This window comes from Heptranchias perlo, unplaced genomic scaffold, assembly GCF_035084215.1.
Source record: "Heptranchias perlo isolate sHepPer1 unplaced genomic scaffold, sHepPer1.hap1 HAP1_SCAFFOLD_420, whole genome shotgun sequence".
In the NCBI taxonomy this organism is placed as follows: Eukaryota; Metazoa; Chordata; class Chondrichthyes; order Hexanchiformes; family Hexanchidae; genus Heptranchias; species Heptranchias perlo.
The window spans coordinates 128,394-154,154 of record NW_027139432.1 but is presented as its reverse complement, the minus strand read 5'-3'; the positions used below and the strand labels follow the sequence as shown (position 1 = coordinate 154,154).

General features: G+C 45.7%; 1 protein-coding gene and 4 non-coding genes across 5 annotated transcripts in view; 3 read left to right on the top strand and 2 right to left on the bottom strand.

Moving 5' to 3' along the window:
• The window catches only part of LOC137312324 (zinc finger protein 271-like), a 175,951-nt gene that overhangs the window by 23,242 nt on the left and 126,948 nt on the right, over positions 1-25,761 (bottom strand). The gene's annotated exons all lie outside the window — the stretch shown is intronic.
• Positions 3,751-3,823, top strand: trnaf-gaa (transfer RNA phenylalanine (anticodon GAA)). Its single transcript has one exon. It is a non-coding gene; the product is annotated as a tRNA-Phe (tRNA).
• Positions 9,067-9,139, top strand: trnaf-gaa (transfer RNA phenylalanine (anticodon GAA)). The gene has a single exon. It is a non-coding gene; the product is annotated as a tRNA-Phe (tRNA).
• On the top strand, positions 14,622-14,694 carry trnaf-gaa (transfer RNA phenylalanine (anticodon GAA)). The gene has a single exon. It is a non-coding gene; the product is annotated as a tRNA-Phe (tRNA).
• Positions 22,993-23,064, bottom strand: trnaw-cca (transfer RNA tryptophan (anticodon CCA)). Its single transcript has one exon. It is a non-coding gene; the product is annotated as a tRNA-Trp (tRNA).

Genomic DNA, 25,761 nt, shown 5'->3' with positions numbered 1-25,761 from the left:
GGTTGAGAGGAGATTTGATGGAAGTGTTCAAAATTATGACGGGTTTAGATAAAGTAAATACGGAGAAACTGCTCCCATTGGTGGAAGGCTCGAGAACCAGGGGACACAGATTTAAGGTGATTGGCAAAAGAACGAAAGGCGACATGAGAAAAAAAATAAGCAGCGAGAATTTCTGATCTGGAATGCGCTGCCTGAAAGGGCGGTGGAAGCAGATTCAATCGTGGCTTTCAAAAGGGAATTAGATAAATAGTAGAAGGGAAAAAAATTGCAGGGCTGTGGGAAAAGAGCGAAGGAATGGGACTAACTGGAATATTCTTACAAAGAGCCGGTACAGACTCGACGGGCCGAATGACCTCCTTCTCTGCTCCAACGATTCAATGATTTGTCAAGCTCGAAGTGCTTGCTACTTCAGTGGGAGGTCCGTCTGTACAAAGAAGGAGCACTTCCGCATTGCAGTTCTGCAGTCCTTTCCTTGTTGGCTCCGGAATTAATACAAATACCACACTGTGTTATTTTGTCGTTTAATTCACAAATGAGGTAAATATCAGAGAGAATAAAAAGGCACCGCTGGGAATCGAACCGATGAACTCTTGTTACGGAAAAGGCAATTTGCCCAGCTTCGCCAAGGAGACAAATTAAGCTGCAAAGGCCCCAGCTCATCTGACTGATACCGAGCATCGACCTGTAACTGTCTGATAGTGTTTGAGACAGTTCGTATTTTCCCATTTCTCTTGTCTATTTCGCTGTGTTTACCGATACTCTGTATCTCTCGCTGTGTTTACCGATACTCTGCATCTCTCGCTGTGTTTACCGATACTCTGTATCTCTCGCTGTGTTTACCGATACTCTGTATCTCTCGATGTGTTTACCGATACTCTGTATCTCTCGTTGTGTTTACCGATACTCTGTATCTCTCGCTGTGTTTACCGATACTCTGTATCTCTCGCTGTGTTTACCGATACTCTGTATCTCTCGCTGTGTTTACCGATACTCTGTATCTCTCGCTGTGTTTACCGATACTCTGTATCTCTCGCTGTGTTTACCGATACTCTGTATCTCTCGATGTGTTTACCGATACTCTGTATCTCTCGCTGTGTTTACCGATACTCTGTATCTCTCGATGTGTTTACCGATACTCTGTATCTCTCGCTGTGTTTACCGATACTCTGTATCTCTCGCTGTGTTTACCGATACTCTGTATCTCTCGATGTGTTTACCGATACTCTGTATCTCTCGCTGTGTTTACCGATACTCTGTATCTCTCGCTGTGTTTACCGATACTCTGTATCTCTCGCTGTGTTTACCGATACTCTGTATCTCTCGCTGTGTTTACCGATACTCTGTATCTCTCGCTGTGTTTACCGATACTCTGTATCTCTCGATGTGTTTACCGATACTCTGTATCTCTCGCTGTGTTTACCGATACTCTGTGTCTCTCGCTGTGTTTACCGATACTCTGTATCTCTCGCTGTGTTTACCGATACTCTGTATCTCTCGATGTGTTTACCGATACTCTGTATCTCTCGCTGTGTTTACCGATACTCTGTATCTCTCGCTGTGTTTACCGATACTCTGTATCTCTCGATGTGTTTACCGATACTCTGTGTCTCTCGCTGTGTTTACCGATACTCTGTATCTCTCTGTGTGTTTACCGATAGTCTGTATCTCTCGCTGTGTTTACCGATACTCTGTATCTCCCGCTGTGTTTACCGATACTCTGTATCTCTCGTTGTGTTTACCGATACTCTGTATCTCTCGTTGTATTTACCGATACTCTGTATCTCTCGCTGTGTTTACCTATACTCTGTGTCTCTCGCTGTGTTTACCGATACTCTGTGTCTCTCGCTGTGTTTACCGATACTCTGTATCTCTCGCTGTGTTTACCGATACTCTGTATCTCTCGTTGTGTTTACCGATACTCTGTATCTCTCGTTGTGTTTACCGATACTCTGTATCTCTCGATGTGTTTACCGATACTCTGTATCTCTCGCTGTGATTACCGATACTCTGTATCTCTCGTTGTGTTTACCGATACTCTGTATCTCTCTGTGTGTTTACCGATAGTCTGTATCTCTCGCTGTGTTTATCGATACTCTGTATCTCTCGATGTGTTTACCGATACTCTGTATCTCTCGCTGTGTTTACCGATACTCTGTATCTCTCGCTGTGTTTATCTCTCTGTGTCAATCCGTGGTCTGATTCTGAATGAACAATGAAATAAATGAGGAGTTTTAGACAATTCTCCCTCTGACACTGAGGAACCAATGAGCGAAACTTTATAATAAGATATTGTTTGTTGTGAAGCAGCAAAGAAAACATTGTATTTTGAATGTTTTAGGTTCAGTTATGTACAAAAAGAAACTGTGACCACAACGTGTTTACAACAAGCCGCCTTTTAAGTTGATGTCCGGCTCGCTAACATTACAGCACGAGGTGTGGGCACCGCACTGATAACCTTCAGGTGTATCCGGGCCTTTCAGACACTTCGTGTGACACAAGAGCTTTCCAATCCCCGCCAGCTCCTGGACACCGAGACTTCCGTTGAAGCAGCATTCACCGGCAGGACCGATATCGCGCCCCCTTTGCCGGACTTCAGCAAATTGAACTTTGAAGATACAAAGCAGGGCGGAAAGTATCTGGAAAACAGTTAAACTTTCAGTGTTCAGACTTCAGTGAGAACAATAAACAGGACTTTGGGTAGATATCAAGTGGGTGTGCAGTTGGAGTGCGCTGTTGCTTTCTGAAGTGTGGGTGTGTATATATGAGTGTGATGTTTATATATGAACTGTGAGTGTGTAGATATGAGTGCGATGTTTATATATGAACTGTGGGTGTGTATATATGAGTGTGATGTTTATATATGAACTGTGAGTGTGTAGATATGAGTGCGATGTTTATATATGAACTGTGGGTGTGTATATATGAGTGCGATGTTTATATATGAACTGTGGGTGTGTATATATGAGTGCGATGTTTATATATCAACTGTGGGAGTGCATATATGAGTTTCAAGTTTATATTTGAACTGTGGGTGTGTATATATGAGTGTGATGTTTATATATGAACTGTGGGTGTGTATATATAAGTTTGAAGTTTATATATTAACTGTAGGTGTGTGAACATGAGTGCGATAGAATCATAGAATCATAGAAGTTACAACATGGAAACAGGCCCTTCGGCCCAACATGTCCATGTCGCCCAGTTTATACCACTAAGCTAGTCCCAATTGCCTGCACTTGGCCCATATCCCTCTATACCCATCTTACCAATGTTACTGTCCAAATGCTTTTTAAAAGACAAAATTGTACCCGCCTCGACTACTGCCTCTGGCAGCTCGTTCCAGACACTCACCACCCTTTGAGTGAAAAAATTGCCCCTCTGGACCCTTTTGTATCTCTCCCCTCTCACCTTAAATCTATGCCCCCTCGTTATAGACTCCCCTACCTTTGGGAAAAGATTTTGACTATCGACCTTATCTATGCCCCTCATTATTTTATAGACTTCTATAAGATCACCCCTTAACCTCCTACTCTCCAGGGAAAAAAGTCCCAGTCTGTCTAACCTCTCCCTGTAAGTCAAACCATCAAGTCCCGGTAGCATCCTAGTAAATCTATGTTTATCTATGAACTGCGGGCGTGTCGCGATGAGTGCGATGCTTTCATTTGAATTGCGGAATGAACAGGAGGGGCAATTCCTCCTGGGGTTATATTTTTTTGAAGACAATGACATAAAGGGAAACTTTGATGTGGGGCCGAAATAGCTCAGTTGGGAGAGCGTTAGACTGAAGATCTAAAGGTCCTTGGTTCAATCCCGAGTTTCGGCAGTTTCCGGTTGTTTAGTTTCTTCTTCCTCGCTTCGATTCTCACATTTATTTACAGTGAAATTTGATCCCCGCCACTGAAGGATTGGGGATTGAATGGAGAGACATCAAGGAAGGGAAATATTTCTATCGTCTTTATTTGGTTTTTATTTCTCTGTTACCTTCTGCCTTTTTCTCTTGGTTTTGTCTCTCTCGGTGCCGGGTGATTATTTGATTTGATGCACTTTATTCGAAAGTGATGCCTTTTCCCCATCTCGGGGCGGTCAGACCCGCTCTGTCTGTCTGTTGCTGCTGATGATCATTCATGGGAACAGGCCGCGAGTTAAACGTTTATCTGCAAACCGGAGAAAGACAAATAAAAAGAAAGACGTGTTTCTCCGGCCCAGGGGTAAAGTTACAATGGATGTTATTCAATAAACTGTCCCCGTGAATTTGTCTGTGGTTTTTTTCGTAAAGCTTCGATTTTAAAAGTTACAAAAACCCGAAATAAAAGAAGTAAATTACAAGAATCGAATCCGTGATCATGACATTACGGTATACTCTGTGCAAATGAGTTAACCGGCCGTACTAACCGCACATTCGGCTGTTTAATTTTTGTTCCTGTGCGTTGGTTGGTAGCGGTTTCTGTTTCTGGACCCCTAAATCTCTCTGCTCCTCCACAGTTCCTAGTTTATCACCATTTAGAAAATACACTGATTGATCTTAGATTTAAAGTGCATGACCTCGCTCTCCCCCACATTGAACTCTATTTGCCGCAGTTTTACCCACTCACTTAATCGATCAATTCCCACTTTTCAACTTCCTGCTTCTATCTATATTACTTATTCCGCCAGCAGAAGGCGGCGTGATCAAATCACGGGTAACAGTTGCTTTGAGAGTTGATCGGATTCTGGATCGTTCCGGAATGAACGTTTTATTTGCTTTTTCTCAATAAACAGAACCTTGCTCTAAAGTCAGCTTACCTGGTTCTCAAATTTCAGCAAATCCTTTCATTCTGCTCTCGACTTTTGATCTTGACCTGCTGTTGAAACTTTTGCAAAGACGGAAAATAAGTCCCCAAATCACTCCACCTGAATCTCAAACACTTTGGGAAGAAGTTCAGTTCAAACAATCAGGACTTTAAAGGCACCTCAATGACCTGCACTTTCATTGAATGAGTTTTGTTCGCCATTGTATTCGACCGTGAAATCGCTCTCCGCTTTCATCTCACTGGTGAAGAGTGTGACGGCCTTGTATCTGTCAGCGTGTAAGTGACGAGTTTGGGGTGAGCACGGGTCGCCTTTATTTTTGAAATCTCACCAAGCACCGGGGAAAAGAAACTTAGAATCAAACTGTCCCTGTCAGTGATGAATTGAAGTGAATATCGCTCCAAGCAGATCTGGACAATGCGCAGCGCAGCCGCACAGGAGTTCCAAATCCACCCTCTCCCCACTCGGCAATCACATTAACTGAACTTTACTCTGGCCCAGTGTCACCGCGCTGAAATCGAGTATTTCTCTGCCACCTGTTTTCTTAACATAATAATTACTGGTTTAATAGTGAAAACTGCCGTCCGCTTCACTGTACGTGCAGGCGATAACTTTGTAGACACCGTGTAGTGTCACAGACCTGTTCGTTGGACCTGCTCATTTCATCTCATCTCATTTTCAACAAACCTGAATATTACTGGAATATAGAATGGAGAATCACAGCTCAAAAAATCAATCCTCTCGACCACGAGGGGACCGAGTCTTCCAACATACAGGTGTTTAATGGCAAGGTGAGTTTAATGTTCAGAAATAATACAGCACTGATTTTCACTGGTGCAAGCGTCACACCCTTTATTTTGGAAAAGTAAACTGATAGTGGAGCGATGTTATATTGATCGCTGCAACCTGAAGCTTTAGCTCGGTGAATTAGTCCTTCAGCAAAAGCAAAATCGTATCTCTGTCGTGCAATTCATTAGCGCGTTCGGCTATGAACTGAAAGGTTGATGATTCGAGCTTACCCGGGGACACCAGCGGACCTTTTACCTTAATATTCATTGTCTCGCATTCCCAGGGTTCGAATGTGGGTCTTGTCTGCAACAAAATGTAACGTCAACATTGCCAGCTGAGTGCGTCTGATTTTCCACCATTTAATCTGCTGTCGGATAGCAGGCGTCTGAAAAATATCCAAACAAACTGAGATTGGCTTGAAGAAATCGGAATACTTCTTGACAGATAAGGTTGCAGGCGAGCTCATTCACTCTGACATGGATATTTCTGCAGTGAGTGACTCCAGACTGTTTACACAATGAATGACACTCCCTTTATTTTGGAAAAGTGAAATGATATTCACATTCCGACTGGTTTCAGTTGATTTGTGAGCGATCATTAAAGGATCAATCTCCGGTTAAGGCGGCCCTTTTTTCCTTTTCTCTCTCTGTTGGCCGAATCCAAAATGAAATTGGAGCTGGACCAATCAGGCAAGAAATCAGGAATCACTTCAGCAAACAAAATACGGCCGAAAGCTGGAACTCTCTCATCCCAAAGGATGTGGATTGAGGCTCAATTCACATTTTCAAATCTGATATTGATAGATCTTTTTCCGGTTCGGTTACCAAGGGATATGAGTCCAAGGCGGGGAAACAGAGATGAGTTACAGATCACCTCATGATCTAATTGAATGGGGCAGCAGATTTGAAGGGCTGAATGGTCTTCTCCTGTCCCGATGTTCCTCTCCTGCTCAGTGCGGGGCTGGACGACTGGTGAGAGGCATCAGACTGACTCCAGAATGAAAAGCGGGTGTTCAGATTCAGCCACCTTGGGATTGTCGGACAAACTGAACCCCGACAGCAACGTCACCACCCGCCTCTCTGCAATAATCGGATGGGAAGGAGCCCTGCCGCTGGCCCGGCTCGCTCAGTCGGTAAAGCACGAAATTCCTAATCTCAGGGGCGTGGGTTTAAACCACACATTGGGCGTTTTGTGTTCTATTTTCCAGAGTGGGTGATGAAAGGTTCAAAGTGCAACCTCTTATCTCCAGTTCATGAAATCCAGTTATATAAACAGACACAACCCTGAGCTGTGTGAAAGGAAACCGTGAGCGTTGCCAAATATCCAGTCCCTCCCGATTCTATCTTCTCATTCCCTCCACATGGGACACGGCAGATACCGTTTCAATAGGCTTCATTTTTGCTGTTATTCAAAATGTTGATGTTTAGGAAGTGTAATATTTAGAAGATGCCAACTCTGGATCCATTCGCCTCTCTGATACCTCCTGAGCCCACCTTACCCTCTTTGATTCTCCCTGAGCTCCTTATCTTCTCTGATACCCTCAGAGAGTCCATTATCCTCTTTGAACCTTGTAAGCGCCCTTTACACTCTCTGGTACCCGCTGAGTGCCCCTCACCCACTGATACGCCCTGAGCGTCCTTACACTCTCTGATACCCTCTGGCAGTCCTTCCCCTCTGCGAGATCTCAATATACTTTCTGATACCCTATGACTGCCCCTACCCCTCTCTGAGCCCCGTTACACTCTCTGATAACCTCTGACTGTCCCTTCCCCTCTCTGAGACCTCAATATACTCTCTGAAACCCTCTGACTGCCCCTTCCCCTCTCTGAGCCCCGTTACACTCTCTGATACCCTCTGACTGCCCCTTCCCCTCTCTGAGCCCCGTTACACTCTCTGATACCCTATGACTGCCCCTTCCCCTCTCTGAGCCCCGTTACACTCTCTGATACCCTCTGACTGCCCCTTCCCCTCTCTGAGCCCCGTTACACTCTCTGATACCCTATGACTGCCCCTTCCCCTCTCTGAGCCCCGTTACACTCTCTGATACCCTCTGACTGCCCCTTCCCCTCTCTGAGCCCCGTTACACTCTCTGATACCCTATGACTGCCCCTTCCCCTCTCTGAGCCCCGTTACACTCTCTGATACCCTCTGACTGCCCCTTCCCCTCTCTGAGCCCCGTTACACTCTCTGATACCCTATGACTGCCCCTTCCCCTCTCTGAGCCCCGTTACACTCTCTGATACCCTCTGACTGCCCCTTCCCCTCTCTGAGCCCCGTTACACTCTCTGATACCCTCTGACTGCCCCTTCCCCTCTCTGAGCCCCGTTACACTCTCTGATACCCTATGACTGCCCCTTCCCCTCTCTGAGCCCCGTTACACTCTCTGATACCCTATGACTGCCCCTACCCCTCTCTGAGCCCCGTTACACTCTCTGATACCCTCTGACTGCCGCTTCCCCTCTCTGAGATGCCCTTGTCCCAATGCATCGCCACTAAGAAGCCATTAGACGCCCTGATGCCTTCTCAGAACCCGTTACCATCCCTGCGAACAAAGTGCGGTGTAACTTCACAGGTGGATCTACCGGTCTGTGTTTAGGATGAGATCCAGAGTTTGTTCGGTCGCTGTTGCTTCCACCTCTCCCACTCTGAGAGCTCCATTGGCAGTCGGTACTGATCTTCCTCCTATAAACTGGGTGTGGATCTATGAGTGCGCTGCTGATTTATAAACCTTGGGAGTTTATGTATGAGTGCGATGTTTATATATGAACTGTGGGTGTGTATATATGAGTGCGATGTTTATATATGAACTGTGGGTGTGTATATATGAGTGCGATGTTTATATATGAACTGTGGGTGTGTATATATCAGTGCGATGTTTATATATGAACTGTGGGTGTGTATATATGAGTGCGATGTTTATATATGAACTGTGGGTGTATATATGTGTGTGATGTTTATATATGAACTGTGGGTGTGTATATATGAGTGCGATGTTTATATATGAACTGTGGGTGTGTATATATGAGTGTGATGTTTATATATGAACTGTGGGTGTGTATATATGAGTGTGATGTTTATATATGAACTGTGGGTGTGTATATATGAGTGTGATGTTTATATATGAACTGTGGGTGTGTATATATGAGTGCGATGTTTATATATGAACTGTGGGTGTGTATATATGAGTGTGATGTTTATATATGAACTGTGGGTGTGTATATATGAGTGCGATGTTTATATATGAACTGTGGGTGTGTATATATGAGTGCGATGTTTATATATGAACTGTGGGTGTGTATATATGAGTGCGATGTTTATATATGAACTGTGGGTGTGTATATATGAGTGCGATGTTTATATATGAACTGTGGGTGTGTATACATGAGTGCGATGTTTTTATCTGAATTGTGGAATGAACAGGAGGGGCAATGCCTCCTGGGGTTATATTTTCTTCCACGACAATGACACAAAGTAAGCGTTAGATGTGGAGCCGAAATAGCTCAGTTGGGAGAGCGTTAGACTGAAGATCTGAAGGTCCTTGGTTCAATCCCGAGTTTCGGCAGTTTTTGGTTGTTTAGTTTCTTCTTCTTTGGGTCGATTCTCGCATTTATTTACAGTGAAATTTGATCCCCGCCACTGAAGGATTGGGGATTGAATAGAGAGACATCAAGGATGGGAAATATTTATATCGTCTGTATTTGGTTTTTATTTCTCTGTTACCTTCTGCCTTTTTCTCTTGGTTTTGTCTCTCTCGGTGCCGGGTAACTATTTGATTTGATGCACTTTATTCGAAACTGATGCCTTTTCCCCATCTCGGGGCGGTCAGACCCGCTCTGTCTGTCTGTTGCTGCTGATGATCATTAATGGGAACAGGCCGCGAGTTAAACATTTATCTGCAAACCGGAGAAAGACAAATGAAAAGAAAGACGTGTTTCTCCGGCCCAGGGGCAAAGTTACAATGGATGTTATTCAATAAACTGTCCCCGTGAATTTGTCTGTGGACCTGTTTGTAAAGCTTGGATTTAAAAGTTACAAAAACCCGATATAAATAAAGTAAATTACAAGAATCGAATCCGTGATCATGATATTACGGTAAACTCGATGCAAATGAACTAACCGGCGGTCCGAAAGGCACATTCGGCTGTTTAATTAATTTTTGTACCTGTGCGCCGGTTGGTCGCGGTTTCTGTCTGTGGACCCCAAAATCTCTCTGCTCCTGCACAGTTCCTAGTTTATCACCATTTAGAAAATACTCTGATTGATCTTAGATTTAAAGTGGATGACCTCGCTCTCCCCCACATTGAACTCTATTTGCCGCAGTTTTGCCCACTCACTTAATCCATCAATTCCCACTTTTCAACTTCCTGCTTCTATCTGCATTATTTATTCCGCCACCAGAAGGCTGAGTGTCCAAATCACGGGGTAACAGTTGCTTTTCGAGCTGATCGGATTCTGGATCGTTCCGGGATGAATGTTTTATCTGCTTTTTCTCAATAAACAGAACCTTGCACTCAAATCTGCTTCTCTGGTTCCCAATTTTCAGGAAGGCGTCTCATTCTGCCCTCGACTTTTGATCTTGAACTGTGGTTGAAGATTTTGCAAAGAGGGAAAAGAAGTCCCCAAATCGCCCCACGTGACTCTCAAACGCTTTGGGAAGAAGTTCAGTCCAAACAATCAGGACTTTAAAGGCCCCTCAATGACCTGCACTTTCATTGAATGAGTTTTGTTCGCCATTGTATTCGACCGTGAAATCGCTCTCCGCTTTCATCTCACTGGTGAAGAGTGTGACGGCCTTGTATCTGTCAGAGTGTAAGTGACGAGTTTGGAGTCGGTATGGGCCGCTTTCAATTTTGAAATCTCACCAAGCACCAGAAAAAAGAAACTTAGAATCAAACTGTCCCTGTCAGTGATGAATTGAAGTGAATATCGCTCCAAGCAGATCTGGACAAAGCGCAGCGCAGCCGCACAGGAGTTCCAAATCCACCCTCTCCCCACTCGGCAATCGCATTAACTGAACTTTACTCTGGCCCAGTGTCACCGCGCTGAAATCAAGTCTTTCTCGGCCACATTATTTTTAACATCATAGTTACTGGTTTAGTAGTGAAAACTGCCGTCCGCATCACTGTAAGTACAAGAGACAACTTTGTAGACACCGTGTAGTGTCACAGACCTGCTCGTTGGACCTGCTCATTTCATCTCATCTCATTTTCTGCAATACTGGGACAGAGAATGGTGAATCACAGCTCGAGAAATCAATCCTCTCTCCGACTGGGGGACCGAGTCTTCCAACATACAGGCATTTAGGGGCAAGGGGAGTTTGATGTTCAGAAAGAAGACGGCACCGATTTTCACTCGTGCAAACTGCACACCCTTTATTTTGGAAAAGTAAACTGATGGTCAGACAGCTGTTACATTGATCGCTGCAAGCTGAAACGGGAGCTCGGTGAATTAATGGCTCAAGATGGTCACTGTGGTGCAATTGGTTAGCGCGTTTGGTTATTAACTGTAAAGGTTGGTGGTTCGAGCCCACCCGGGGACAATAGGGAGCTTTTACCTTAAAATTCGTTGTTTCGCATTTCCAGGTTTCGAATGTGCGTTCTGTTCACAGAAAAATGTACCGTAAACATTGCCAGCTGAGCGCGGCTGATATTCCACCTGCCGCTGGATAACAGGTATCTGAACAATATCCAAAAAACCGAGAATGGCTTGAAGGTGATCGAAATACTTCTTGACAGACAAGGTTCACAATGAGGGCTCACGATTAAAGTGAAATATTATTCACCTTCCGACAGGTTTCAGTTTATTTGTGAGAGATCGTTAAAGGATCCTGCAGCGCTGCCTCAGTTAACAAAAGCAGTTCGAAGCCGCTTTTTTGACGCAGCATCAAACCCATCAGTTTTTCGCTGCTTCCCCAGCTCCCCGAGTGAGTGAGGCCGTGACAGCAGCGACATTGTCCGGTCCCGCTCTCTCGAATCACCCGCTGCCGGCGGAAAGCAGCGAATGCAGCCTCAGACAGCGCATTACTGTCCATCCCTGGGAAACAATTTCCAACTGAAACAGATTGGAGTTGTGCTGAGCTTTGAGTCTGTAGCGTGGACGTGACGAGTTTCAGGTTGATATCATCCATTCATTTTTTTATATCTCAGAAGCGCACCAGGAGAAAACCGGAACTGAGAATCAAATTGTCCCTGCAGGTGATGAATTCAAGGGAATATCGCTCCAAGCAGATCTGGGAAAGTCACAGTGCAACCGCACAGAAGTTCAAAATTCTCCCTCTCGCCACTCGGCAAACATTAACTGACCTTTGCTCTGGCCTGGTGTCACCTCGATCAAACCGTCTCTTTCGCGTATGATTTTTTTACGAGTGCAAAGCGTCCCCGCTTCAGTGAAGCTGCAATCGACATTTTCTTCTAGATGCCATGTCATGGGCCAGATAAAGGATGTGAACAGTTACTGCTGAGAACAAATTAAAAAGTAGCAGAAGTTCATCAAAGTTGCACCATTGAAAGTCCTGGGTGGAGGTTTAGAGGCTGCGATTGTGGGAAGAGTTTTGTTGCGATTCTAACAGACCTTCGAGTGAATTTCCGGGATGTCCAGAACACCGAAATAACTCAGTCAGACTGAAGATCTAAAGGGTTCAGTCTCGGGTTTCAGGAGCGTTTTCTCTCCCTCTCTGTTATCTTGATACCTCCTCCGTGCCCTTTCCATTTTCTGATACGCTCGGAGGGCCCCTTACCCACTGACACACCCTGACTCTCCCTGATAACATCTGGCAGTCCCTTGCCCTCTCTGATAACATCTGGCAGTCCCTTGCCCTCTCTGATAACATCTGGCAGTCCCTTGCCCTCCCTGATAACATCTGGCAGTCCCTTGCCCTCTCTGATAACATCTGGCAGTCCCTTGCCCTCTCTGATAACTTCTGAGAGTGCCGTAAACTCTTTGATACCTCATAGCCTCACACCCCTTGATAACCCCTGAGAAGCCCTTTGATTCCCTGACAGCCTCTGGGATCCCGTTGCCCCACCGGATCCACACTAATAAACCCTTAGACTCCCTGGTTCATTCTCAGGAGCCATTAACCTCTCTGCTACCCAAGTGCGATTTAATTCCACATGTGGATCTACCAGTCTGTGTTAAGGATCAGATCCACGGTTTGTTCGCTCTCATTACTCCGAAGCACTCTGTTCACCGAGAGGGAAATCGCACCTACGTTTATGTGATTTTCAAAGAAAAATAAAACATTGCATGTACAGAAAACAGAAATAGGTCAGATGGGGTAGCGTTAGAATTAAAATCCACAGATCCTTTGTTCAATCTCCGCTTAAGGCGGCCTTTTCCCCTCTCTCTCTGTTGGCGGAATGCATAATGAGGGGGTTTAATCTTGAAATTAGTGCTCGATTAATGAGGCGAGAAATCAGGAATCACTTTCGCAAACAAAATACGGCCGAAAGCTGGAACTCTCTCGGCCAAAATGATGTGGATTGAGGCTCAATTCAAATTTTCAATCTGATATTCATCGATCTTTTTTCTGTTCGGGTCCCATGGGATTTGAGTCCAAGGCAGGGAAACAGAGTTGAATTACTGATCACTTCATGATCTAATTGAATGGGACAGGAGGTTCGAGGGGCTGAATGGTCTTCTCCTGTCCCGATGTTCCTCTCCTGCTCAGTGCGGGGCTGGACGACTGGTGAGAGGCATCAGACCGACTCCAGAATGAAAAGCGGGTGTTCAGATTCAGCCACCTTGGGATTGTCGGACAAACTGAACCCCGACAGCAACCTCACCACCCGCCTCTCTGCAATAATCGGATGAGAAGGAGCCCTGCCGCTGGCCCGGCTAGCTCAGTCGGTAAAGCACGAAATTCCTAATCTCAGGGGCGTGGGTTTAAACCACACATTGGGCGTTTTGTGTTCTATTTTTCACAGTGGGTGATGAAAGGTTCAAAGTGCAACCTCTTATCTCCAGTTCAAGAAATCCAGTTGTATAAACAGACACAACCCTGAGCTGTGTGAAAGGAAACCGTGAGCGTTGCCAAATATCCAGTCCCTTCCGATTCTATCTTCTCATTCCCTCCACATGGGACACGGAAGATACCGTTTCAATAGGCTTCATTTTTGCTGTTATTAAAAATGTTGATGGTTAGGAAGTGTAATATTTAGAAGATGCCAACTCTGGATCCATTCGCCTCTCTGATACCTCCTGAGCCCACCTTACCCTCTTTGATTCTCGCTGAGCTCCTTATCTTCTCTGATACCCTCAGAGAGTCCATTGTCCTCTTTGAACCTTGTCAGCGCCCTTTACACTCTCTGACACCCGCTGAGTGCCCCTCACCCACTGATACGCCCTGAGCGCTCTTACACTGTCTGATACCCTCTGGCAGTGCTTCCCCTGTGCGAGATCTCAATATACTTTCTGATACCCTCTGACTGCCCCTACCCCTCTCTGAGCCCCGTTACACTCTCTGATAACCTCTGACTGTCCTTTCCCCTCTCTGAGACCTCAATATACTCTCTGATACCTTCTGACTGCCCCTTCCCCTCTCTGAGCCCCGTTACACTCTCTGATGCCCTCTGACTGTCCCTTCCCCTCTCTGAGATGCCCTTGTCCCAAAGCATCGCCACTAAGAAGCCATTAGACGCCCTGTTGCCTTCTCAGAACCCGTTACCGTCCCTGCGAACAAAGTGCGGTGTAACTTCACAGGTGGATCTACCGGTCTGTGTTAAGGATGAGATCCAGAGTTTGTTCGGTCGCTGTTGCTTCCGCCTCTCCAACTCTGAGAGCTCCATTGGCGGTAGGTTCCGATTTTCCTCCGACAAACTGGGTGTGGATCTATGAGTGCGTTTTGTGAGTTTATATATGACAGCGATTTTTAGAAACCAACTGTGGGTTTGTATATATGTGTGCGATATTTATAGATGACCTGTGGGAGTGTATCGATGAGTGCGATGTTTTTATATGAATTGAGGAATGAACAGGAGGGGCAATTCCACCTGGGGTTATATTTTCTTCCAAGACAATGAAATAAAAGAACTTTTTGATATGGGGCCGAAATAGCTGAGTTGGGAGAGCGTTAGACTGAAGATTTAAAGGTCCTTGGTTCAATCCCGAGTTTCGGCAGTTTTTGATTGTTTCGTTTCTTCTTCCTCGCTTCGATTCTCGCATTTATTTACAGTGAAATTTGATCCCCGCCACTGAAGGATTGGGGATTGAATAGAGAGACATCAAGGATGGGAAATATTTATATCGTCTGTATTTGGTTTTTATTTCTCTGTTACCTTCTGCCTTTTTCTCTTGGTTTTGTCTCTCTCGGTGCCGGGTGACTATTTGATTTGATGCATTTGTCCTAAACTGATGCCTTTTCCACATCTCGGGGCGGTCAGACCCGCTCTGTCTGTCTGTTGCTGCTGATGATCATTAATGGGAACGGGCCGCGAGTTAAACGTTTCTCTGCAAACCGGAGAAAGACAAATAAAAAGAAAGACGTGTTTCTCCGGCCCAGGGGCACAGTTACAATGGATGTTATTCAATAAACTGTCCCCGTGAATTTGTCTGTGAATCTGTTTGTAAAGCTTTGATTTAAAAGTTCCGAATATCCAAAATAAAGCCCCTTAACAGCCCATACAGGAATCAAACCCACGATTACAACATTATGGTGTGTTTTAAGCAAGTGAGCTGACCAGCCGTTACGAACATCCCAATCATCGTATTTTTTTACCTGTACTAGTTTTAAGTGATTTCTGTACACGGACCCCTAAATCTCTCTGGCCCTCCACAGTCCCTAGCTTCTCACCATTTAGAAAGTACCCTGTTCTATCCTTTTTTGATCCAAAGTGAATGACCTCCAGTAAAAGTGACAAAAGTAGTGGACAGGGGAATGTCAATGGATGTTATTTATATGGACTTCCAGAAGGCATTTGATAAGGTCCCACATAAGAGACTGTTAGCTAAGATAGAAGTCCATGGAATCGAGGGATAAGTACGGACTTGGTTAGGAAGTTTGCTGAGCGAAAGGCGACAGAGAGTAGGGAGAATGGGTAGGTACTTACATTGGCAGGATGTGACTAGTGGTGACCCGCGGGGAGTTGTCTTGGGGCCTCAATTATTCACAATATTTTTTAACGACTCAGAAGAAGGCATAGAAAGTCTCATATCTAAGTTTGCCGATCACACGACGATTGGTGGCATTGTAAGCAGTGTAGATGAAAACATAAAATTACAAAGTGATATTGATAGATAAGGTGAATGGGCAAAACTGTGGCAACTCATGGACCAGTATATTCCTCACTCTACCATTACCAACAAGCCAGGGGATCAACCCTGGTTAAATGAGGAGTGTAGAAGAGCAGGCCAGGAGCAGCACCAGGCGTACCTAAAAATGAGGTGCCATCCTGGTGAAGCGACAACTCAGGAATACATGCGTGCTAAACAGCGGAAGCAACATGCTAAAGACAGAGTTGAGCGATTCCACAACCAACGGATCAGATCAAAGTTCTGCAGTCCTGCCACATCCAGTCGTGAATGGTGGTGGACAATTACACAACCAACGGGAGGAGGAAGCTCTGCAAAAATCCCCATCCTCAATGATGGCGGAGTCCAGCACGTGAGTGCAAAAGACAAGGCTGAAGCGTTTGCAACCATCTTCAGCCAGAAGTGCCGAGTGGATGATCCATCTCAGCATTCTCCCGATATCCCCACCATCACAGAAGCCAGTCTTCAGCCAATTCGATTCACTCCACGTGACATCAAGAAACGGCTGAGTGCATTGGATACAGCAAAGGCTATGGGCCCTGACGACATCCCAGCTGTAGTGCTGAAGACTTGTGCTCCAGAACTCGCTGCGCCTCCAGCCAAGCTGTTGCAGTACAGCTACAACACTGGCATCTACCCGACAATGTGGAAAATTGCCCAGGTATGTCCAGTCCACAAAAAGCAGGACAAATCCAATCCGGCCATTTAACGCCCCATCAGTCTACTCTCAATCATCAGCAAAGTGATGGAAGGTGCCGTCGACAGTGCTATCAAGCGGCACTTACTCACCAATAACCTGTTCACCGATGCTCACTTTGGGTTCCGCCAGGACCACTCGGCTCCAGACATCATTACAGCCTTGGTCCAAACATGGACAAAAGAGCTGAATTCCAGAGGTGAGGTGAGAGTGACTGCTCTTGATATCAAGGCAGCATTTGACCGAGTGTGGCACCAAGGAGCCCTAGTAAAATTGAAGTCAATGGGAATCAGGGGGAAAACTCTCCAGTGGCTGGAGTCATACCTAGCGCAAAGGAAGATGGTAGTGGTTGTTGGAGGCCAATCATCTCAGCCCCAGGACATTGCTGCAGGAGTTCCTCAGGGCAGTGTCCTCGGCCCAACCATCTTCAGCTGCTTCATCAATGACCTTCCCTCCATCATGAGGTCAGAAATGGGGATGTTCGTTGATGATTGCACAGTGTTCAGTTCCATTCGCAACCCCTCAGATAATGAAGCAGTCCGAGCCCGCATGCAGCAAGACCTGGACAACATCCAGGCTTGGGCTCATAAGTGGCAAGTAACATTCGCGCCAGATAAGTCACAGGCAATGACCATCTCCAACAAGAGAGAGTCTAACCACCTCCCTTGACATTCAACGGCATTACCACCGCCGAATCCCCCACCATCAACATACTGGGGGTCACCATTGACCAGAAACTTAACTGGACCAGCCATATAAATACTGTGCCTACAAGAGCAGGTCAGAAGCTGGGTATTCTGCAGCGAGTGACTCACCTCCTGACTCCCCAAAGCCTTTCCGACATCTACAAGGCACAAGTCAGGAGTGTGATGGAATATTCCCCACTTGCCTGGATGAGTGCAGTTCCAACAACACTCAAGAAGCTCGACACCATCAGGGAAAAAGCAGCCCGCTTTATTGGCATCCCGTCCACCACCCTAAAGATGCACTCCCTTCACCTCCGGTGCACAGTGTGTGTACCATCCACAGGATGCACTGCAGCAACTCGCCAAGGCTTCTTCGACAGCACCTCCCAAACCCGCGACTTCTACCACCGAGAAGGACAAGAGCAGCAGACACATGGGAACAACACCACCTGCACGTTCCCCTCCAAGTCACACACCATCCCGACTTGGAAATATATCGCCGTTCCTTCATCGTCGCTGGGTCGAAATCCTGGAACTCCCTTCCGAACAGCACTGTGGGAGAACCTTCACCACATGGACTGCAGCGGTTCAAGAAGGCGGCTCACCACCACCTTCTCAAGTGCAATTAAGGATGGGCAATAAATGTCGGCCTCGCCAGCGACGCCCACATCCCACGAACGAATAAAAAAAAAGGTTTTGGAGTCCTCAGCCCCAAAATTTCACACCCCTTATCTACATCTGACCGAGCAAACCCTTGCATAATCTGAAAGTCCTATATCAGGTCACCCCTCAGTCTTCTCTTTCCTTTGAAAAAGAGCCCCAGTCTGTTCAATCTTTCAATAATTGAAAGTGTGAACTTTGGACCTAAGCAAGATAGATCAGAATATGTTCCAACTGGTGAGAAGCTAGGAATTGTGGGGGAGGAAAGATGTTTACGGGTCCAAGTACAAAATCACTAAATGTCAGTGGACAGTTACAAAAAATAATTCAAAAGGCCAATGGAACTTTAGCCTTTATCTTAAGGGAGCTGGAATCACAGGGGTGGAAGTTATGTTCCAGTTATATAAACTCTGCTGAGAACACATTTCGAGTCCTGCATTCAGTTCTAGGCACCACACCTCAGGGAGGATATATTGGCCTTGGAGGGGGAGCAGTGCAGATTCACCAGAATGATACCGGGGCTAAAATGGTTAAATTATGCGGACAAGTTGCAGAGAAATGGTTTGTGTTTCCTTGTGTATAGAAGATTAAGTGTTGATGTATTCGAGTTGTTGAAGGTGATTAAATGAGCCAATGGTGTGTGTGTGAGCTGTGAGACAGCTTGAAATCCCAATCCTCTCCCCCACTGGGGACTGAGTCTTCCAACATACAGGGATTTTCACTCGTCCAAGTTTCACCCACATTTTCTGCTCTTCATTTCTCCGACCTGCTTGTTGCGCCTTTCCCTTCAATTCAGGACTTACAGGAAAAACTCGATTCTGCCGTCAATCTTCGGGTCACATGGAGAGATTTCAAATAATTGAAATCGATCGTCATCAACCCCAATATCGTCACCGACACGTTTGACGATTGCAAAGCGGCTTCTATCGCGGTTTTACTGCACAACTCGTTCAAAGATAATGTCGGTAATTGGAGGGTCTTTCAAGTCATGACACGAACAGAACAGTTCGCACTGCCGTTTTCCCCAAGACGCTTCAGATTCATGGGGAATGATTTCGGTCTGGCGGTTAAATCAGTTCCCTCTTCACAAATCCGCCTTTGAACCCGGGACTTTTAGTATTTTTGATAACCGATACCAAACTGGTTTGCCCTGTACTGTACATTACTGTCTAAATATTACAGATAAGCGGAACACTTGAGCTGTCACAGCTGTGACTTTGACTTTTCTCCCTCTCCTCTCGATCTCCCCGGCAACTGCCACTAACCACAATCTTCTCTCACACTTCTCCACCAGAAAGTTCCGAGCCTCGGTTTTCAAATGAAATAACGCCCATCTCTCCAATCACCGACAGCCCAGAGAGAGTTTCATAATTTCAGCTCCCAATTTCCCCAAATCCTCAAAGTAGCATGAAAATAATTGTCCTTAAGTTAATAATAATATAATTAGAAGTTCTTATCGTCTGGGGTTTTGTTTCAGAAGCCACGGCTTTTAAAGGCCACTGCGGATGTTTAACGAATCGCCTCTTGGTTGGAGGCTTCTGTGTGGGAAAGATCAGGAAGTGATAATTGAGAGACCGAGGATGAAGCTGTTTGATGGGAGCACTGGGGACACAGACCGTGCGCGGCTCCAGTGGAGCAATCGGTCAGCGCGCGTTATTTCTACAATAATTATACGCTCGAGAACATAAGAACATAAGAAATAGGAGCAGGAGTAGGCCAATCGGCCCCTCCAGCCTGCTCCGCCATTCAATAAGATCATGGCTGATCTGATCCTAACCTCAAATCTAAATTCATGTCCAATTTCCTGCCCGCTCCCCGTAACCCCTAATTCCCTTTACTTCTAGGAAACTGTCTATTTCTGTTTTTAATTTATCTAATGATGTAGCTTCCACAGCTTCCTGGGGCAGCAAATTCCACAGACCTACCGCCCTCTGAATGAAGAAGTTTCTCCTCATCTCAGTTTTGAAAGAGCAGCCCCTTATTCTAAGATTATGCCCCCGAGTTCTAGTTTCACCCATCCTTGGGAACATCCTTACCGCATCCACCCGATCAAGACCCTTCACAATCTTATATGTTTCAATAAGATCGCCTCTCATTCTTCTGAACTCCAATGAGCAGAGTCCCAATCTACTCAACCTCTCCTCATATGTCCACCCCCTCATCCCCGGGATTAACCGCGTGAACCTTCTTTGTACTGCCTCGAGAGCAAGTATGTCTTTTCTTAAGTATGGAGACCAAAACTGTATGAAATGCTGGGGTTGTGAGTTTCAGCGCCATCTAAAGTCGTTGAACCTTCTAAACATTTTGACTGGAGTTCAAGGTACAACCGGTTCCATAACACATCGACTTCTTCATGTCCCCATGTGGGCACTGAGGCTCCTCTGGCCTCCCGTCTTGCAATAGCAGGTGAGAGTTTATTTGTTTATAGGAGGGAGAGGGGGCGATTGGCGAGAGCTGAAATGGTAAAGCGGCCGGCACGACATCTTTAAATCTAAAGAACCAAACACACAATTCTTCTTTCCGTGAAGCAGGGATTCATCGGTTTGAAGTGTCGTGTTGGGAAAATTCAGGAGGCAAATCTGCTGCCTGGTGTCACGGTGTAACGGGTGAAATTATTCAGCTTTCAATTGTTGATCGGCTGAAATGTCGAGAGGCCTTTTTCAGCTCCCGTGTGGAACAAGTTTACCTTTTGAGCCATTGGGTAAAGTGTATTTTTTTCATTGCTGCGAACGAATGACAAAACATTTTGTACAAACAAGAAGAATTGTAAACTCACGAGTTCTCTGTCCATGTTTCTTACATCATGTTCAACAGAAACAAGGATTCTCCTCAACACGTTGCTAAAAATTGTATAAAAGAGATACTCCCCTTCATTCGACATCGACAGGGATAATTCAGAGTCCCACCATGAATCTGTATGATGGAAGCTAATTTCACTGAGTAACCTATTTTAAACAGGGTGAATGTACAAATCTAATGATAAGAGTCTGGGTTGGAGAAGGAACAGATGAAAGTATGAAATTTAATTACACTGATTCCACAAACACTGCACACCACATCCCTTAAACATTGTTAACTGTTTCTACATAAAACTGGAGAGGGTGTAAATAGAAAGTAACAGAACAGAAGCTCATTAATGTATCAAATTTAATTTTGATATTGTTGCACAAACACTGAACATCCCATCGCTAAAACACTGTCCCGATCTAAAATCAGTCGGCAGGACCCTGAGCCACAGTGAAAATGCTGTGATTTCAACCTGGTTCAAAACACGCAGCCTTCTGATATGGAGTCAGACGCGACTGTTCTTGTTCCAGGCCCACAACAAGCGGCTGGAGCCGGATCCATTGGAGGGTGAGCGGTGCAGACTGCCGCCGCGGCTCTCGGAATGTGAGAGGCGGAAGCAGGAGCAGCCTGACCGCCTCAACCACAGCACAGGATCCCCGCTCTCCCTCACGTTGTATAACTGACTCTGTGGCGCAATGGACAGCGTGTTGGATTCTACTTCATGGTTGGCAGAGACATTCAAATGTTGTGGGCTTGAGTCCCACCAGAGTTGGGTTTTAGTTCAGGGATCGGGAGCTGGGAAGTGAAATTTTGCAGCAAAACCGCAACAGGGTCATTAATGTCCGTCAAGGACGGGAAACTGCCCCCGACACTTCATCTTACACAAGTGGCTCCAGTCACACCCGGATTTATGATTCTTAATCCACTCTGAGCTGGAGACTCATCATCTGCTCAGACCGAAAGTCAATCTGCTGGACTTCCGGCTCTGTCAGACTGAATGTTCCTTCAGACAGGTTTCTAACTGGACACATGCATCCTGCTGCCGTGTGAGCATTGGTGCTGGAGGGGTAGAATTCTTGCTTGTAGTAATTCTATTCCTGTAAAACTAGCTCCTGAAGTGTAGGTTGGAAAGTATCCTGGCTGAGCGGTCGAAGGCGCTGTTTTAAAACTCCAGTTAAATCCCACGATTTGTAGATGGATCAAAATCATAGTTTGTGTCTCCAAAACCGCAGCCTCCCTCCTATAAACAAGTAATACTGAACATCTCATCTGCGATTGCAACAGTGCAGTCCGGAGGAACCACATGGCAATTCAAATAAGATGCATTTTGGAACAAACTAATTATACCTTCAACTCCGGTCGAAATGTTCACAAGCAAAAGGATTGTTTGATCTCGGTGAGACTCGAATTAACAACCTCGGTATTTCCCGACCCTGTGCTGTCAGATAAGGACCGCGCACTGACCGATTGCGCCGCTGGAGCCCGGTCACTCTGATCACCTGTCCCACTCTGCTGGAAAGAATCTTAAGGTGAGAGGCCCGAACCTGTGGAAACGTGTCCAGTCACCGTGATTAAACTAATATCTGCACTTCCACTTTCAGCTTCTTTCACATCCTCTGCTCCATCGCACGACAATCGGGTTTTCTGCGAACAGGTCAAAATGAACATTGCCAGAAATTCTATCAGTGGTGAGATTTGAACCCAGCGCCCACGCAGTGATTGGATTTATTGTCTTAAAGCAGTGAGCTCCGTTCACACAACGCCTCGCCAGTCTCTCACACTTTGTTTAATGCCCAAATAAATAAATTGGAGCTAATTGACCGCATTTACCCCGTGCTGGGGTTGTTCTCCTCAGAGCAGAGAAGGTTCAGAGGAGATTTGATAGAAGTGTTCAAAGTCATGAAGGGTTTAGATAAAGTTAATAAAGAGAAGCTGTTCCCGTTGGCGGAAGTGTCGAGAACCAGAGGACACAGATTTGAGGTGATTGGCAAAAGAACCAAAGGCGACATGAGGAAAATCTTTTTTACGCAGCGAATAGTTATGATCTGGAATGTGCTGCCTGAAAGGGCGGTGGAAGCAGATTCAATCGTGGCTTTCAAAAAGGAATTTGATAAATACTTGAAGGGGAAAATGCAGGGCCACGGGTAAAGAGACGGGGAATGGGACCAATGGGATTGGTCTTACAAAAGGCAGGTAAGGGATTGATGGGTTGAATGGCCTCCTTCTGTGGTGTGTTCATTCTGTGATAAATATTATTTTACACACAGTGAACAGACCATCCCTGAAAGACTGCCCCGCGATAAAACAGAGCGACACTGAAACGTTGTGAAAATGCAATGACCCCGACGTGATTCGAACACGCATCCTTCTGATCTGGAGTCAGACGCGCTACCGTTGCGCCACGAGGTCCACAGCGCCCACCTGGAGCCGGATCCATAGGAGGGAGATCGGTACCGACCGCCACAGGGTCTCGAAGAGGCGGAAGCAGCAGCAGCAACAGCGCAGGAGCCCCGCTCTCCAATCCAGCCGTTCCCAGCGGAGAGCTGCCAGTCCCGGCCTGAGCCCTGTCTGGGAGCCGCCTGCCATTCAGTCTTTACAGAACGGGACCGATCCAGTTTCAGCTCACACACAAGCTCAGGAATCCCACTCCTGACAGATTCACTTATTTAAACCTTGTTCAGATTCAGTGAATTGGGATTTAATTCAATCCTCATCTGCCCGCCGCTCTGTCAGTTCAGGACTTTATTTAAACCGATACTTGGAGCTCTGTTTTACAGGGAGCCGGCTGTTTAAACATTTCTCAGTCCCACCACGAACACTTTTTGCTGCTAACTTCTGCTTAATACAAAGTTCCCAGGAAGGAGGGAATTTCTCCTGGGTACTGAGTTAGAGCTGAGGAACAATAGAGGTCCGATTACACTCCTGGGTGTATTCTATAGGCCACCAGCTGGTGGGACGGATATAGAGGAGCAAATTTGCAGGGAAATTACAGAGAGGTGCAAAAGCCATAGAGTCCTGATAACAGGTGATTTCAACTATCCTCATATAGACTGGGATAACAATAATATAAGGCGCAAAGAAGGGGAAGAATTTTTGAAATGTGTTCAGGATAACTTTCTCGACCAGTACGTTTCTGGCCCACTGAGGAAGGAGGCATTGCTGGACTTGGTTCAAGGGAATGAGGCGGGCCAAGTGGAGCAAGTTTCAGTGGGGGAGCATTTAGGGAGCAGCGATCAGTATCATAAGGATTAGAATAGCTATGGAAATGGACACTGTCCACTCTAAAGTAAAAGTATTCAATTGGATGAGGGTCAATTTCAGTGGGATGAGATCAGATCTGGCCCCGGTAAATTGGAATTAAAGATTGTCAGGCAAAACTATAATTGGACAGTGGGCGGCTTTTGAAAAGATGATTCGGGTACAGACAAGGTACATTCCAACGAGGTAGAAAGGTGGGGCAACTAAAGCCAGAGCTCCCTGGATAATAAGAGAGATAGAGAGTAAGATGAAGTGGGAAAAAGTGGTGTATGACAGGTGTCAGGTTAATAACACAAGTGCCAACCAGAGAGACTATAGAAAGTTCAGAGGGGAAGTGAAAAAGGAAATAAGAGGGGCAAAGAGAGAGCATAAGAATAGCGGACAACATAAAAGGGAATCAAAAGCTTCTACAGACATGTTAACAGTAAACGGGTAGTAAGAGGAGGGGTGGGGACGATTAGGGACCATAAAGGAGATCTACTCATGGAGGCAGTGGGCATGGCTTGAGGTACGAAATGAGTACTTCGCATTGTTCTTTACCAAGGAAGAAGATGCTGCCAGATTCTCGGTAAAGGAAGATATAGTCAAGATACTGGATGGGCTAAAAAATGAGAAAGAAGGCTGGCTGTACTTAAAATAGATAAGTCACCTGGTCCGGATGGGATATACCCGAGGATGCTGAGGGAAGCAAAGGGGGAAATTGCAGAGATACTGGCCATAATCTTCCAGACATCCTTAGATATGGGGATGGTGCCAGAGGACTGGAGAATTGCAAATGTTAAAACCTTGTTCAAAAAAAGGGTGTAAAGATAAACCCAGCAACTATAGGCCAGTCAGTTTAACCTCGGTGATGGGGAAAGTTTTGGAAATGATAATCTGGGACAGAATTAACAGTCACTTGGACGAGTGTGGATTGATTAGGGAAAGCCAGCACGGATTTGTTAAAGGCAAATCGTGTTTAACCAACTTGATAGAGTTGGTTGATGAGGTAACAGAGAGGGTAGATGAGGTCAATGCAGTTGACGTGGTGTATATGGATTTTCAAAAAGCGTTTGATAATGTGCCACGTGGTCGGCTTGCTGTCAAGATTGCAGCCCATGGAATAATGGGGGCAATAGCAATATGGATGCAACACTAGCTAAATGACAGGAAACAGAGAGTTGTGGTGAATGGTTGTTTTTCGAACAGGAGGGAGGTGGGCAATGGTGTTCCATAGGGGTCGGTGCTGGGACCACTACTTTTCTTGATATATATTAATGACTTGGACTTGGGAGTAAAGGGTACAATATCAAAATTTGCAGATGACACAAAACTTGGAAGGGTAGAGAACAGTGAAGTGGATAGACTTGAAGAGGATATGGACACGCTGGTGGCATGGACGGACACGTGGCAGATGAAGTTTAACACGGAAAAATGCGAGGTGATGCATTTCGGTGGGAAAAACGAGGAGAGGCAATATAAACTAGAGGGCAGAATTCTAAAAGGGTTAGAGGAACAGAGGGATCTTGGGGTATATGTGCACAAATCGTTGAAAGTGGCAGGGCAGGTTGAGAAAGCGGTTTATAAAGCAGACGGGGTCCTGGGCTTTATAAAGAGGGGCATAGAGTAGAAAAGCATGGAAGTCATGATGAACCTTCATAAAACACTATTTCGGCCACAAATGGAATACTGTGTCCAGTTCTGAGCAGTGCACTTTTGGAAGGATGTGAAGGCCTTGAGAGGGTGCAGAGGAGATTTACTAGAATGATTCCAGGGATGAGGGACTTAAATTACATGGATAGACTGAAGACGCTGGGATTGTTCACCTTGGAACTGAGAAGGCTGAGAGGAGATTTGATGGAGATATTC